Consider the following 13020-nt stretch of genomic DNA (forward strand, 5'->3'; position numbering starts at 1 on the left):
CATACCAGCACTAAAGCACCGGATCCCATCAGAACTCCGAAGTTAAGCGTGCTTGGGCGAGAGTAGTACTAGGATGGGTGACCTCCTGGGAAGTCCTCGTGTTGCATTCCCTTTTTAATTTGTTTTGCACCGCGTGCAAAACAAAACGCACGAGCGCGACGTATGTTTAGCACGTTTTATTATTTTGCACGTTTACGGTAAGTTTTAGCTCGCTGCTCATTATTCACGCGTCTAGCGGCGGCAAGCGTGTTCTGAAAGGGGTCGAAACCATGGTAAATAGGCACTGGTGCGGTTGAACCGTGGTAAAACTCGTCTCCGTAGTTGAGCGGGAGCGGCCAAAGGAATGTGCAATCGTGTGTGTAGTGGAGCTGGGAGGGGCAAGCATAAGGGACGAAGACGGGGGTAACATGTCGGATGCGATCATACCAGCACTAAAGCACCGGATCCCATCAGAACTCCGAAGTTAAGCGTGCTTGGGCGAGAGTAGTACTAGGATGGGTGACCTCCTGGGAAGTCCTCGTGTTGCATTCCCTTTTTAATTTGTTTTGCACCGCGTGCAAAACAAAACGCACGAGCGCGACGTATGTTTAGCACGTTTTATTATTTTGCACGTTTACGGTAAGTTTTAGCTCGCTGCTCATTATTCACGCGTCTAGCGGCGGCAAGCGTGTTCTGAAAGGGGTCGAAACCATGGTAAATAGGCACTGGTGCGGTTGAACCGTGGTAAAACTCGTCTCCGTAGTTGAGCGGGAGCGGCCAAAGGAATGTGCAATCGTGTGTGTAGTGGAGCTGGGAGGGGCAAGCATAAGGGACGAAGACGGGGGTAACATGTCGGATGCGATCATACCAGCACTAAAGCACCGGATCCCATCAGAACTCCGAAGTTAAGCGTGCTTGGGCGAGAGTAGTACTAGGATGGGTGACCTCCTGGGAAGTCCTCGTGTTGCATTCCCTTTTTAATTTGTTTTGCACCGCGTGCAAAACAAAACGCACGAGCGCGACGTATGTTTAGCACGTTTTATTATTTTGCACGTTTACGGTAAGTTTTAGCTCGCTGCTCATTATTCACGCGTCTAGCGGCGGCAAGCGTGTTCTGAAAGGGGTCGAAACCATGGTAAATAGGCACTGGTGCGGTTGAACCGTGGTAAAACTCGTCTCCGTAGTTGAGCGGGAGCGGCCAAAGGAATGTGCAATCGTGTGTGTAGTGGAGCTGGGAGGGGCAAGCATAAGGGACGAAGACGGGGGTAACATGTCGGATGCGATCATACCAGCACTAAAGCACCGGATCCCATCAGAACTCCGAAGTTAAGCGTGCTTGGGCGAGAGTAGTACTAGGATGGGTGACCTCCTGGGAAGTCCTCGTGTTGCATTCCCTTTTTAATTTGTTTTGCACCGCGTGCAAAACAAAACGCACGAGCGCGACGTATGTTTAGCACGTTTTATTATTTTGCACGTTTACGGTAAGTTTTAGCTCGCTGCTCATTATTCACGCGTCTAGCGGCGGCAAGCGTGTTCTGAAAGGGGTCGAAACCATGGTAAATAGGCACTGGTGCGGTTGAACCGTGGTAAAACTCGTCTCCGTAGTTGAGCGGGAGCGGCCAAAGGAATGTGCAATCGTGTGTGTAGTGGAGCTGGGAGGGGCAAGCATAAGGGACGAAGACGGGGGTAACATGTCGGATGCGATCATACCAGCACTAAAGCACCGGATCCCATCAGAACTCCGAAGTTAAGCGTGCTTGGGCGAGAGTAGTACTAGGATGGGTGACCTCCTGGGAAGTCCTCGTGTTGCATTCCCTTTTTAATTTGTTTTGCACCGCGTGCAAAACAAAACGCACGAGCGCGACGTATGTTTAGCACGTTTTATTATTTTGCACGTTTACGGTAAGTTTTAGCTCGCTGCTCATTATTCACGCGTCTAGCGGCGGCAAGCGTGTTCTGAAAGGGGTCGAAACCATGGTAAATAGGCACTGGTGCGGTTGAACCGTGGTAAAACTCGTCTCCGTAGTTGAGCGGGAGCGGCCAAAGGAATGTGCAATCGTGTGTGTAGTGGAGCTGGGAGGGGCAAGCATAAGGGACGAAGACGGGGGTAACATGTCGGATGCGATCATACCAGCACTAAAGCACCGGATCCCATCAGAACTCCGAAGTTAAGCGTGCTTGGGCGAGAGTAGTACTAGGATGGGTGACCTCCTGGGAAGTCCTCGTGTTGCATTCCCTTTTTAATTTGTTTTGCACCGCGTGCAAAACAAAACGCACGAGCGCGACGTATGTTTAGCACGTTTTATTATTTTGCACGTTTACGGTAAGTTTTAGCTCGCTGCTCATTATTCACGCGTCTAGCGGCGGCAAGCGTGTTCTGAAAGGGGTCGAAACCATGGTAAATAGGCACTGGTGCGGTTGAACCGTGGTAAAACTCGTCTCCGTAGTTGAGCGGGAGCGGCCAAAGGAATGTGCAATCGTGTGTGTAGTGGAGCTGGGAGGGGCAAGCATAAGGGACGAAGACGGGGGTAACATGTCGGATGCGATCATACCAGCACTAAAGCACCGGATCCCATCAGAACTCCGAAGTTAAGCGTGCTTGGGCGAGAGTAGTACTAGGATGGGTGACCTCCTGGGAAGTCCTCGTGTTGCATTCCCTTTTTAATTTGTTTTGCACCGCGTGCAAAACAAAACGCACGAGCGCGACGTATGTTTAGCACGTTTTATTATTTTGCACGTTTACGGTAAGTTTTAGCTCGCTGCTCATTATTCACGCGTCTAGCGGCGGCAAGCGTGTTCTGAAAGGGGTCGAAACCATGGTAAATAGGCACTGGTGCGGTTGAACCGTGGTAAAACTCGTCTCCGTAGTTGAGCGGGAGCGGCCAAAGGAATGTGCAATCGTGTGTGTAGTGGAGCTGGGAGGGGCAAGCATAAGGGACGAAGACGGGGGTAACATGTCGGATGCGATCATACCAGCACTAAAGCACCGGATCCCATCAGAACTCCGAAGTTAAGCGTGCTTGGGCGAGAGTAGTACTAGGATGGGTGACCTCCTGGGAAGTCCTCGTGTTGCATTCCCTTTTTAATTTGTTTTGCACCGCGTGCAAAACAAAACGCACGAGCGCGACGTATGTTTAGCACGTTTTATTATTTTGCACGTTTACGGTAAGTTTTAGCTCGCTGCTCATTATTCACGCGTCTAGCGGCGGCAAGCGTGTTCTGAAAGGGGTCGAAACCATGGTAAATAGGCACTGGTGCGGTTGAACCGTGGTAAAACTCGTCTCCGTAGTTGAGCGGGAGCGGCCAAAGGAATGTGCAATCGTGTGTGTAGTGGAGCTGGGAGGGGCAAGCATAAGGGACGAAGACGGGGGTAACATGTCGGATGCGATCATACCAGCACTAAAGCACCGGATCCCATCAGAACTCCGAAGTTAAGCGTGCTTGGGCGAGAGTAGTACTAGGATGGGTGACCTCCTGGGAAGTCCTCGTGTTGCATTCCCTTTTTAATTTGTTTTGCACCGCGTGCAAAACAAAACGCACGAGCGCGACGTATGTTTAGCACGTTTTATTATTTTGCACGTTTACGGTAAGTTTTAGCTCGCTGCTCATTATTCACGCGTCTAGCGGCGGCAAGCGTGTTCTGAAAGGGGTCGAAACCATGGTAAATAGGCACTGGTGCGGTTGAACCGTGGTAAAACTCGTCTCCGTAGTTGAGCGGGAGCGGCCAAAGGAATGTGCAATCGTGTGTGTAGTGGAGCTGGGAGGGGCAAGCATAAGGGACGAAGACGGGGGTAACATGTCGGATGCGATCATACCAGCACTAAAGCACCGGATCCCATCAGAACTCCGAAGTTAAGCGTGCTTGGGCGAGAGTAGTACTAGGATGGGTGACCTCCTGGGAAGTCCTCGTGTTGCATTCCCTTTTTAATTTGTTTTGCACCGCGTGCAAAACAAAACGCACGAGCGCGACGTATGTTTAGCACGTTTTATTATTTTGCACGTTTACGGTAAGTTTTAGCTCGCTGCTCATTATTCACGCGTCTAGCGGCGGCAAGCGTGTTCTGAAAGGGGTCGAAACCATGGTAAATAGGCACTGGTGCGGTTGAACCGTGGTAAAACTCGTCTCCGTAGTTGAGCGGGAGCGGCCAAAGGAATGTGCAATCGTGTGTGTAGTGGAGCTGGGAGGGGCAAGCATAAGGGACGAAGACGGGGGTAACATGTCGGATGCGATCATACCAGCACTAAAGCACCGGATCCCATCAGAACTCCGAAGTTAAGCGTGCTTGGGCGAGAGTAGTACTAGGATGGGTGACCTCCTGGGAAGTCCTCGTGTTGCATTCCCTTTTTAATTTGTTTTGCACCGCGTGCAAAACAAAACGCACGAGCGCGACGTATGTTTAGCACGTTTTATTATTTTGCACGTTTACGGTAAGTTTTAGCTCGCTGCTCATTATTCACGCGTCTAGCGGCGGCAAGCGTGTTCTGAAAGGGGTCGAAACCATGGTAAATAGGCACTGGTGCGGTTGAACCGTGGTAAAACTCGTCTCCGTAGTTGAGCGGGAGCGGCCAAAGGAATGTGCAATCGTGTGTGTAGTGGAGCTGGGAGGGGCAAGCATAAGGGACGAAGACGGGGGTAACATGTCGGATGCGATCATACCAGCACTAAAGCACCGGATCCCATCAGAACTCCGAAGTTAAGCGTGCTTGGGCGAGAGTAGTACTAGGATGGGTGACCTCCTGGGAAGTCCTCGTGTTGCATTCCCTTTTTAATTTGTTTTGCACCGCGTGCAAAACAAAACGCACGAGCGCGACGTATGTTTAGCACGTTTTATTATTTTGCACGTTTACGGTAAGTTTTAGCTCGCTGCTCATTATTCACGCGTCTAGCGGCGGCAAGCGTGTTCTGAAAGGGGTCGAAACCATGGTAAATAGGCACTGGTGCGGTTGAACCGTGGTAAAACTCGTCTCCGTAGTTGAGCGGGAGCGGCCAAAGGAATGTGCAATCGTGTGTGTAGTGGAGCTGGGAGGGGCAAGCATAAGGGACGAAGACGGGGGTAACATGTCGGATGCGATCATACCAGCACTAAAGCACCGGATCCCATCAGAACTCCGAAGTTAAGCGTGCTTGGGCGAGAGTAGTACTAGGATGGGTGACCTCCTGGGAAGTCCTCGTGTTGCATTCCCTTTTTAATTTGTTTTGCACCGCGTGCAAAACAAAACGCACGAGCGCGACGTATGTTTAGCACGTTTTATTATTTTGCACGTTTACGGTAAGTTTTAGCTCGCTGCTCATTATTCACGCGTCTAGCGGCGGCAAGCGTGTTCTGAAAGGGGTCGAAACCATGGTAAATAGGCACTGGTGCGGTTGAACCGTGGTAAAACTCGTCTCCGTAGTTGAGCGGGAGCGGCCAAAGGAATGTGCAATCGTGTGTGTAGTGGAGCTGGGAGGGGCAAGCATAAGGGACGAAGACGGGGGTAACATGTCGGATGCGATCATACCAGCACTAAAGCACCGGATCCCATCAGAACTCCGAAGTTAAGCGTGCTTGGGCGAGAGTAGTACTAGGATGGGTGACCTCCTGGGAAGTCCTCGTGTTGCATTCCCTTTTTAATTTGTTTTGCACCGCGTGCAAAACAAAACGCACGAGCGCGACGTATGTTTAGCACGTTTTATTATTTTGCACGTTTACGGTAAGTTTTAGCTCGCTGCTCATTATTCACGCGTCTAGCGGCGGCAAGCGTGTTCTGAAAGGGGTCGAAACCATGGTAAATAGGCACTGGTGCGGTTGAACCGTGGTAAAACTCGTCTCCGTAGTTGAGCGGGAGCGGCCAAAGGAATGTGCAATCGTGTGTGTAGTGGAGCTGGGAGGGGCAAGCATAAGGGACGAAGACGGGGGTAACATGTCGGATGCGATCATACCAGCACTAAAGCACCGGATCCCATCAGAACTCCGAAGTTAAGCGTGCTTGGGCGAGAGTAGTACTAGGATGGGTGACCTCCTGGGAAGTCCTCGTGTTGCATTCCCTTTTTAATTTGTTTTGCACCGCGTGCAAAACAAAACGCACGAGCGCGACGTATGTTTAGCACGTTTTATTATTTTGCACGTTTACGGTAAGTTTTAGCTCGCTGCTCATTATTCACGCGTCTAGCGGCGGCAAGCGTGTTCTGAAAGGGGTCGAAACCATGGTAAATAGGCACTGGTGCGGTTGAACCGTGGTAAAACTCGTCTCCGTAGTTGAGCGGGAGCGGCCAAAGGAATGTGCAATCGTGTGTGTAGTGGAGCTGGGAGGGGCAAGCATAAGGGACGAAGACGGGGGTAACATGTCGGATGCGATCATACCAGCACTAAAGCACCGGATCCCATCAGAACTCCGAAGTTAAGCGTGCTTGGGCGAGAGTAGTACTAGGATGGGTGACCTCCTGGGAAGTCCTCGTGTTGCATTCCCTTTTTAATTTGTTTTGCACCGCGTGCAAAACAAAACGCACGAGCGCGACGTATGTTTAGCACGTTTTATTATTTTGCACGTTTACGGTAAGTTTTAGCTCGCTGCTCATTATTCACGCGTCTAGCGGCGGCAAGCGTGTTCTGAAAGGGGTCGAAACCATGGTAAATAGGCACTGGTGCGGTTGAACCGTGGTAAAACTCGTCTCCGTAGTTGAGCGGGAGCGGCCAAAGGAATGTGCAATCGTGTGTGTAGTGGAGCTGGGAGGGGCAAGCATAAGGGACGAAGACGGGGGTAACATGTCGGATGCGATCATACCAGCACTAAAGCACCGGATCCCATCAGAACTCCGAAGTTAAGCGTGCTTGGGCGAGAGTAGTACTAGGATGGGTGACCTCCTGGGAAGTCCTCGTGTTGCATTCCCTTTTTAATTTGTTTTGCACCGCGTGCAAAACAAAACGCACGAGCGCGACGTATGTTTAGCACGTTTTATTATTTTGCACGTTTACGGTAAGTTTTAGCTCGCTGCTCATTATTCACGCGTCTAGCGGCGGCAAGCGTGTTCTGAAAGGGGTCGAAACCATGGTAAATAGGCACTGGTGCGGTTGAACCGTGGTAAAACTCGTCTCCGTAGTTGAGCGGGAGCGGCCAAAGGAATGTGCAATCGTGTGTGTAGTGGAGCTGGGAGGGGCAAGCATAAGGGACGAAGACGGGGGTAACATGTCGGATGCGATCATACCAGCACTAAAGCACCGGATCCCATCAGAACTCCGAAGTTAAGCGTGCTTGGGCGAGAGTAGTACTAGGATGGGTGACCTCCTGGGAAGTCCTCGTGTTGCATTCCCTTTTTAATTTGTTTTGCACCGCGTGCAAAACAAAACGCACGAGCGCGACGTATGTTTAGCACGTTTTATTATTTTGCACGTTTACGGTAAGTTTTAGCTCGCTGCTCATTATTCACGCGTCTAGCGGCGGCAAGCGTGTTCTGAAAGGGGTCGAAACCATGGTAAATAGGCACTGGTGCGGTTGAACCGTGGTAAAACTCGTCTCCGTAGTTGAGCGGGAGCGGCCAAAGGAATGTGCAATCGTGTGTGTAGTGGAGCTGGGAGGGGCAAGCATAAGGGACGAAGACGGGGGTAACATGTCGGATGCGATCATACCAGCACTAAAGCACCGGATCCCATCAGAACTCCGAAGTTAAGCGTGCTTGGGCGAGAGTAGTACTAGGATGGGTGACCTCCTGGGAAGTCCTCGTGTTGCATTCCCTTTTTAATTTGTTTTGCACCGCGTGCAAAACAAAACGCACGAGCGCGACGTATGTTTAGCACGTTTTATTATTTTGCACGTTTACGGTAAGTTTTAGCTCGCTGCTCATTATTCACGCGTCTAGCGGCGGCAAGCGTGTTCTGAAAGGGGTCGAAACCATGGTAAATAGGCACTGGTGCGGTTGAACCGTGGTAAAACTCGTCTCCGTAGTTGAGCGGGAGCGGCCAAAGGAATGTGCAATCGTGTGTGTAGTGGAGCTGGGAGGGGCAAGCATAAGGGACGAAGACGGGGGTAACATGTCGGATGCGATCATACCAGCACTAAAGCACCGGATCCCATCAGAACTCCGAAGTTAAGCGTGCTTGGGCGAGAGTAGTACTAGGATGGGTGACCTCCTGGGAAGTCCTCGTGTTGCATTCCCTTTTTAATTTGTTTTGCACCGCGTGCAAAACAAAACGCACGAGCGCGACGTATGTTTAGCACGTTTTATTATTTTGCACGTTTACGGTAAGTTTTAGCTCGCTGCTCATTATTCACGCGTCTAGCGGCGGCAAGCGTGTTCTGAAAGGGGTCGAAACCATGGTAAATAGGCACTGGTGCGGTTGAACCGTGGTAAAACTCGTCTCCGTAGTTGAGCGGGAGCGGCCAAAGGAATGTGCAATCGTGTGTGTAGTGGAGCTGGGAGGGGCAAGCATAAGGGACGAAGACGGGGGTAACATGTCGGATGCGATCATACCAGCACTAAAGCACCGGATCCCATCAGAACTCCGAAGTTAAGCGTGCTTGGGCGAGAGTAGTACTAGGATGGGTGACCTCCTGGGAAGTCCTCGTGTTGCATTCCCTTTTTAATTTGTTTTGCACCGCGTGCAAAACAAAACGCACGAGCGCGACGTATGTTTAGCACGTTTTATTATTTTGCACGTTTACGGTAAGTTTTAGCTCGCTGCTCATTATTCACGCGTCTAGCGGCGGCAAGCGTGTTCTGAAAGGGGTCGAAACCATGGTAAATAGGCACTGGTGCGGTTGAACCGTGGTAAAACTCGTCTCCGTAGTTGAGCGGGAGCGGCCAAAGGAATGTGCAATCGTGTGTGTAGTGGAGCTGGGAGGGGCAAGCATAAGGGACGAAGACGGGGGTAACATGTCGGATGCGATCATACCAGCACTAAAGCACCGGATCCCATCAGAACTCCGAAGTTAAGCGTGCTTGGGCGAGAGTAGTACTAGGATGGGTGACCTCCTGGGAAGTCCTCGTGTTGCATTCCCTTTTTAATTTGTTTTGCACCGCGTGCAAAACAAAACGCACGAGCGCGACGTATGTTTAGCACGTTTTATTATTTTGCACGTTTACGGTAAGTTTTAGCTCGCTGCTCATTATTCACGCGTCTAGCGGCGGCAAGCGTGTTCTGAAAGGGGTCGAAACCATGGTAAATAGGCACTGGTGCGGTTGAACCGTGGTAAAACTCGTCTCCGTAGTTGAGCGGGAGCGGCCAAAGGAATGTGCAATCGTGTGTGTAGTGGAGCTGGGAGGGGCAAGCATAAGGGACGAAGACGGGGGTAACATGTCGGATGCGATCATACCAGCACTAAAGCACCGGATCCCATCAGAACTCCGAAGTTAAGCGTGCTTGGGCGAGAGTAGTACTAGGATGGGTGACCTCCTGGGAAGTCCTCGTGTTGCATTCCCTTTTTAATTTGTTTTGCACCGCGTGCAAAACAAAACGCACGAGCGCGACGTATGTTTAGCACGTTTTATTATTTTGCACGTTTACGGTAAGTTTTAGCTCGCTGCTCATTATTCACGCGTCTAGCGGCGGCAAGCGTGTTCTGAAAGGGGTCGAAACCATGGTAAATAGGCACTGGTGCGGTTGAACCGTGGTAAAACTCGTCTCCGTAGTTGAGCGGGAGCGGCCAAAGGAATGTGCAATCGTGTGTGTAGTGGAGCTGGGAGGGGCAAGCATAAGGGACGAAGACGGGGGTAACATGTCGGATGCGATCATACCAGCACTAAAGCACCGGATCCCATCAGAACTCCGAAGTTAAGCGTGCTTGGGCGAGAGTAGTACTAGGATGGGTGACCTCCTGGGAAGTCCTCGTGTTGCATTCCCTTTTTAATTTGTTTTGCACCGCGTGCAAAACAAAACGCACGAGCGCGACGTATGTTTAGCACGTTTTATTATTTTGCACGTTTACGGTAAGTTTTAGCTCGCTGCTCATTATTCACGCGTCTAGCGGCGGCAAGCGTGTTCTGAAAGGGGTCGAAACCATGGTAAATAGGCACTGGTGCGGTTGAACCGTGGTAAAACTCGTCTCCGTAGTTGAGCGGGAGCGGCCAAAGGAATGTGCAATCGTGTGTGTAGTGGAGCTGGGAGGGGCAAGCATAAGGGACGAAGACGGGGGTAACATGTCGGATGCGATCATACCAGCACTAAAGCACCGGATCCCATCAGAACTCCGAAGTTAAGCGTGCTTGGGCGAGAGTAGTACTAGGATGGGTGACCTCCTGGGAAGTCCTCGTGTTGCATTCCCTTTTTAATTTGTTTTGCACCGCGTGCAAAACAAAACGCACGAGCGCGACGTATGTTTAGCACGTTTTATTATTTTGCACGTTTACGGTAAGTTTTAGCTCGCTGCTCATTATTCACGCGTCTAGCGGCGGCAAGCGTGTTCTGAAAGGGGTCGAAACCATGGTAAATAGGCACTGGTGCGGTTGAACCGTGGTAAAACTCGTCTCCGTAGTTGAGCGGGAGCGGCCAAAGGAATGTGCAATCGTGTGTGTAGTGGAGCTGGGAGGGGCAAGCATAAGGGACGAAGACGGGGGTAACATGTCTGATGCGATCATACCAGCACTAAAGCACCGGATCCCATCAGAACTCCGAAGTTAAGCGTGCTTGGGCGAGAGTAGTACTAGGATGGGTGACCTCCTGGGAAGTCCTCGTGTTGCATTCCCTTTTTAATTTGTTTTGCACCGCGTGCAAAACAAAACGCACGAGCGCGACGTATGTTTAGCACGTTTTATTATTTTGCACGTTTACGGTAAGTTTTAGCTCGCTGCTCATTATTCACGCGTCTAGCGGCGGCAAGCGTGTTCTGAAAGGGGTCGAAACCATGGTAAATAGGCACTGGTGCGGTTGAACCGTGGTAAAACTCGTCTCCGTAGTTGAGCGGGAGCGGCCAAAGGAATGTGCAATCGTGTGTGTAGTGGAGCTGGGAGGGGCAAGCATAAGGGACGAAGACGGGGGTAACATGTCGGATGCGATCATACCAGCACTAAAGCACCGGATCCCATCAGAACTCCGAAGTTAAGCGTGCTTGGGCGAGAGTAGTACTAGGATGGGTGACCTCCTGGGAAGTCCTCGTGTTGCATTCCCTTTTTAATTTGTTTTGCACCGCGTGCAAAACAAAACGCACGAGCGCGACGTATGTTTAGCACGTTTTATTATTTTGCACGTTTACGGTAAGTTTTAGCTCGCTGCTCATTATTCACGCGTCTAGCGGCGGCAAGCGTGTTCTGAAAGGGGTCGAAACCATGGTAAATAGGCACTGGTGCGGTTGAACCGTGGTAAAACTCGTCTCCGTAGTTGAGCGGGAGCGGCCAAAGGAATGTGCAATCGTGTGTGTAGTGGAGCTGGGAGGGGCAAGCATAAGGGACGAAGACGGGGGTAACATGTCGGATGCGATCATACCAGCACTAAAGCACCGGATCCCATCAGAACTCCGAAGTTAAGCGTGCTTGGGCGAGAGTAGTACTAGGATGGGTGACCTCCTGGGAAGTCCTCGTGTTGCATTCCCTTTTTAATTTGTTTTGCACCGCGTGCAAAACAAAACGCACGAGCGCGACGTATGTTTAGCACGTTTTATTATTTTGCACGTTTACGGTAAGTTTTAGCTCGCTGCTCATTATTCACGCGTCTAGCGGCGGCAAGCGTGTTCTGAAAGGGGTCGAAACCATGGTAAATAGGCACTGGTGCGGTTGAACCGTGGTAAAACTCGTCTCCGTAGTTGAGCGGGAGCGGCCAAAGGAATGTGCAATCGTGTGTGTAGTGGAGCTGGGAGGGGCAAGCATAAGGGACGAAGACGGGGGTAACATGTCGGATGCGATCATACCAGCACTAAAGCACCGGATCCCATCAGAACTCCGAAGTTAAGCGTGCTTGGGCGAGAGTAGTACTAGGATGGGTGACCTCCTGGGAAGTCCTCGTGTTGCATTCCCTTTTTAATTTGTTTTGCACCGCGTGCAAAACAAAACGCACGAGCGCGACGTATGTTTAGCACGTTTTATTATTTTGCACGTTTACGGTAAGTTTTAGCTCGCTGCTCATTATTCACGCGTCTAGCGGCGGCAAGCGTGTTCTGAAAGGGGTCGAAACCATGGTAAATAGGCACTGGTGCGGTTGAACCGTGGTAAAACTCGTCTCCGTAGTTGAGCGGGAGCGGCCAAAGGAATGTGCAATCGTGTGTGTAGTGGAGCTGGGAGGGGCAAGCATAAGGGACGAAGACGGGGGTAACATGTCGGATGCGATCATACCAGCACTAAAGCACCGGATCCCATCAGAACTCCGAAGTTAAGCGTGCTTGGGCGAGAGTAGTACTAGGATGGGTGACCTCCTGGGAAGTCCTCGTGTTGCATTCCCTTTTTAATTTGTTTTGCACCGCGTGCAAAACAAAACGCACGAGCGCGACGTATGTTTAGCACGTTTTATTATTTTGCACGTTTACGGTAAGTTTTAGCTCGCTGCTCATTATTCACGCGTCTAGCGGCGGCAAGCGTGTTCTGAAAGGGGTCGAAACCATGGTAAATAGGCACTGGTGCGGTTGAACCGTGGTAAAACTCGTCTCCGTAGTTGAGCGGGAGCGGCCAAAGGAATGTGCAATCGTGTGTGTAGTGGAGCTGGGAGGGGCAAGCATAAGGGACGAAGACGGGGGTAACATGTCGGATGCGATCATACCAGCACTAAAGCACCGGATCCCATCAGAACTCCGAAGTTAAGCGTGCTTGGGCGAGAGTAGTACTAGGATGGGTGACCTCCTGGGAAGTCCTCGTGTTGCATTCCCTTTTTAATTTGTTTTGCACCGCGTGCAAAACAAAACGCACGAGCGCGACGTATGTTTAGCACGTTTTATTATTTTGCACGTTTACGGTAAGTTTTAGCTCGCTGCTCATTATTCACGCGTCTAGCGGCGGCAAGCGTGTTCTGAAAGGGGTCGAAACCATGGTAAATAGGCACTGGTGCGGTTGAACCGTGGTAAAACTCGTCTCCGTAGTTGAGCGGGAGCGGCCAAAGGAATGTGCAATCGTGTGTGTAGTGGAGCTGGGAGGGGCAAGCATAAGGG

General features: G+C 51.1%; 30 non-coding genes and 1 pseudogene across 30 annotated transcripts; all 31 read left to right on the plus strand.

Annotated features, from left to right (window-relative positions):
• On the plus strand, window positions 1-110 carry LOC141037422 (5S ribosomal RNA; annotated as a pseudogene; the record flags this gene model as incomplete).
• A 302-nt stretch (window positions 111-412) lies between these two features.
• On the plus strand, window positions 413-531 carry LOC141037381 (5S ribosomal RNA). The gene has a single exon (XR_012198741.1). It is a non-coding gene; the product is annotated as a 5S ribosomal RNA (ribosomal RNA).
• Window positions 532-833: 302 nt separating this feature from the next.
• LOC141037429 (5S ribosomal RNA) lies at window positions 834-952 on the plus strand. Its single transcript, XR_012198787.1, has one exon. It is a non-coding gene; the product is annotated as a 5S ribosomal RNA (ribosomal RNA).
• A 302-nt stretch (window positions 953-1254) lies between these two features.
• On the plus strand, window positions 1255-1373 carry LOC141037442 (5S ribosomal RNA). The gene has a single exon (XR_012198798.1). It is a non-coding gene; the product is annotated as a 5S ribosomal RNA (ribosomal RNA).
• Window positions 1374-1675: 302 nt separating this feature from the next.
• LOC141037453 (5S ribosomal RNA) lies at window positions 1676-1794 on the plus strand. Its single transcript, XR_012198809.1, has one exon. It is a non-coding gene; the product is annotated as a 5S ribosomal RNA (ribosomal RNA).
• A 302-nt stretch (window positions 1795-2096) lies between these two features.
• Window positions 2097-2215, plus strand: LOC141037464 (5S ribosomal RNA). The gene has a single exon (XR_012198820.1). It is a non-coding gene; the product is annotated as a 5S ribosomal RNA (ribosomal RNA).
• A 302-nt stretch (window positions 2216-2517) lies between these two features.
• On the plus strand, window positions 2518-2636 carry LOC141037387 (5S ribosomal RNA). The gene has a single exon (XR_012198747.1). It is a non-coding gene; the product is annotated as a 5S ribosomal RNA (ribosomal RNA).
• A 302-nt stretch (window positions 2637-2938) lies between these two features.
• Window positions 2939-3057, plus strand: LOC141037399 (5S ribosomal RNA). Its single transcript, XR_012198758.1, has one exon. It is a non-coding gene; the product is annotated as a 5S ribosomal RNA (ribosomal RNA).
• Window positions 3058-3359: 302 nt separating this feature from the next.
• On the plus strand, window positions 3360-3478 carry LOC141037410 (5S ribosomal RNA). Its single transcript, XR_012198769.1, has one exon. It is a non-coding gene; the product is annotated as a 5S ribosomal RNA (ribosomal RNA).
• A 302-nt stretch (window positions 3479-3780) lies between these two features.
• Window positions 3781-3899, plus strand: LOC141037421 (5S ribosomal RNA). The gene has a single exon (XR_012198780.1). It is a non-coding gene; the product is annotated as a 5S ribosomal RNA (ribosomal RNA).
• A 302-nt stretch (window positions 3900-4201) lies between these two features.
• Window positions 4202-4320, plus strand: LOC141037423 (5S ribosomal RNA). The gene has a single exon (XR_012198781.1). It is a non-coding gene; the product is annotated as a 5S ribosomal RNA (ribosomal RNA).
• A 302-nt stretch (window positions 4321-4622) lies between these two features.
• Window positions 4623-4741, plus strand: LOC141037424 (5S ribosomal RNA). The gene has a single exon (XR_012198782.1). It is a non-coding gene; the product is annotated as a 5S ribosomal RNA (ribosomal RNA).
• A 302-nt stretch (window positions 4742-5043) lies between these two features.
• On the plus strand, window positions 5044-5162 carry LOC141037425 (5S ribosomal RNA). The gene has a single exon (XR_012198783.1). It is a non-coding gene; the product is annotated as a 5S ribosomal RNA (ribosomal RNA).
• Window positions 5163-5464: 302 nt separating this feature from the next.
• LOC141037426 (5S ribosomal RNA) lies at window positions 5465-5583 on the plus strand. The gene has a single exon (XR_012198784.1). It is a non-coding gene; the product is annotated as a 5S ribosomal RNA (ribosomal RNA).
• A 302-nt stretch (window positions 5584-5885) lies between these two features.
• LOC141037427 (5S ribosomal RNA) lies at window positions 5886-6004 on the plus strand. The gene has a single exon (XR_012198785.1). It is a non-coding gene; the product is annotated as a 5S ribosomal RNA (ribosomal RNA).
• A 302-nt stretch (window positions 6005-6306) lies between these two features.
• On the plus strand, window positions 6307-6425 carry LOC141037428 (5S ribosomal RNA). Its single transcript, XR_012198786.1, has one exon. It is a non-coding gene; the product is annotated as a 5S ribosomal RNA (ribosomal RNA).
• Window positions 6426-6727: 302 nt separating this feature from the next.
• Window positions 6728-6846, plus strand: LOC141037430 (5S ribosomal RNA). The gene has a single exon (XR_012198788.1). It is a non-coding gene; the product is annotated as a 5S ribosomal RNA (ribosomal RNA).
• A 302-nt stretch (window positions 6847-7148) lies between these two features.
• LOC141037431 (5S ribosomal RNA) lies at window positions 7149-7267 on the plus strand. Its single transcript, XR_012198789.1, has one exon. It is a non-coding gene; the product is annotated as a 5S ribosomal RNA (ribosomal RNA).
• A 302-nt stretch (window positions 7268-7569) lies between these two features.
• Window positions 7570-7688, plus strand: LOC141037432 (5S ribosomal RNA). Its single transcript, XR_012198790.1, has one exon. It is a non-coding gene; the product is annotated as a 5S ribosomal RNA (ribosomal RNA).
• A 302-nt stretch (window positions 7689-7990) lies between these two features.
• LOC141037433 (5S ribosomal RNA) lies at window positions 7991-8109 on the plus strand. Its single transcript, XR_012198791.1, has one exon. It is a non-coding gene; the product is annotated as a 5S ribosomal RNA (ribosomal RNA).
• A 302-nt stretch (window positions 8110-8411) lies between these two features.
• On the plus strand, window positions 8412-8530 carry LOC141037436 (5S ribosomal RNA). The gene has a single exon (XR_012198792.1). It is a non-coding gene; the product is annotated as a 5S ribosomal RNA (ribosomal RNA).
• A 302-nt stretch (window positions 8531-8832) lies between these two features.
• LOC141037437 (5S ribosomal RNA) lies at window positions 8833-8951 on the plus strand. Its single transcript, XR_012198793.1, has one exon. It is a non-coding gene; the product is annotated as a 5S ribosomal RNA (ribosomal RNA).
• Window positions 8952-9253: 302 nt separating this feature from the next.
• On the plus strand, window positions 9254-9372 carry LOC141037438 (5S ribosomal RNA). The gene has a single exon (XR_012198794.1). It is a non-coding gene; the product is annotated as a 5S ribosomal RNA (ribosomal RNA).
• Window positions 9373-9674: 302 nt separating this feature from the next.
• Window positions 9675-9793, plus strand: LOC141037439 (5S ribosomal RNA). Its single transcript, XR_012198795.1, has one exon. It is a non-coding gene; the product is annotated as a 5S ribosomal RNA (ribosomal RNA).
• Window positions 9794-10095: 302 nt separating this feature from the next.
• LOC141037440 (5S ribosomal RNA) lies at window positions 10096-10214 on the plus strand. The gene has a single exon (XR_012198796.1). It is a non-coding gene; the product is annotated as a 5S ribosomal RNA (ribosomal RNA).
• Window positions 10215-10516: 302 nt separating this feature from the next.
• LOC141037420 (5S ribosomal RNA) lies at window positions 10517-10635 on the plus strand. Its single transcript, XR_012198779.1, has one exon. It is a non-coding gene; the product is annotated as a 5S ribosomal RNA (ribosomal RNA).
• Window positions 10636-10937: 302 nt separating this feature from the next.
• On the plus strand, window positions 10938-11056 carry LOC141037441 (5S ribosomal RNA). Its single transcript, XR_012198797.1, has one exon. It is a non-coding gene; the product is annotated as a 5S ribosomal RNA (ribosomal RNA).
• A 302-nt stretch (window positions 11057-11358) lies between these two features.
• Window positions 11359-11477, plus strand: LOC141037443 (5S ribosomal RNA). The gene has a single exon (XR_012198799.1). It is a non-coding gene; the product is annotated as a 5S ribosomal RNA (ribosomal RNA).
• Window positions 11478-11779: 302 nt separating this feature from the next.
• LOC141037444 (5S ribosomal RNA) lies at window positions 11780-11898 on the plus strand. Its single transcript, XR_012198800.1, has one exon. It is a non-coding gene; the product is annotated as a 5S ribosomal RNA (ribosomal RNA).
• A 302-nt stretch (window positions 11899-12200) lies between these two features.
• Window positions 12201-12319, plus strand: LOC141037445 (5S ribosomal RNA). Its single transcript, XR_012198801.1, has one exon. It is a non-coding gene; the product is annotated as a 5S ribosomal RNA (ribosomal RNA).
• Window positions 12320-12621: 302 nt separating this feature from the next.
• On the plus strand, window positions 12622-12740 carry LOC141037446 (5S ribosomal RNA). The gene has a single exon (XR_012198802.1). It is a non-coding gene; the product is annotated as a 5S ribosomal RNA (ribosomal RNA).
• Window positions 12741-13020: the final 280 nt, after the last annotated feature.

Source organism: Aegilops tauschii, unplaced genomic scaffold (genome assembly GCF_002575655.3).
Source record: "Aegilops tauschii subsp. strangulata cultivar AL8/78 unplaced genomic scaffold, Aet v6.0 ptg001087l_obj, whole genome shotgun sequence".
In the NCBI taxonomy this organism is placed as follows: domain Eukaryota; kingdom Viridiplantae; phylum Streptophyta; class Magnoliopsida; order Poales; family Poaceae; genus Aegilops; species Aegilops tauschii.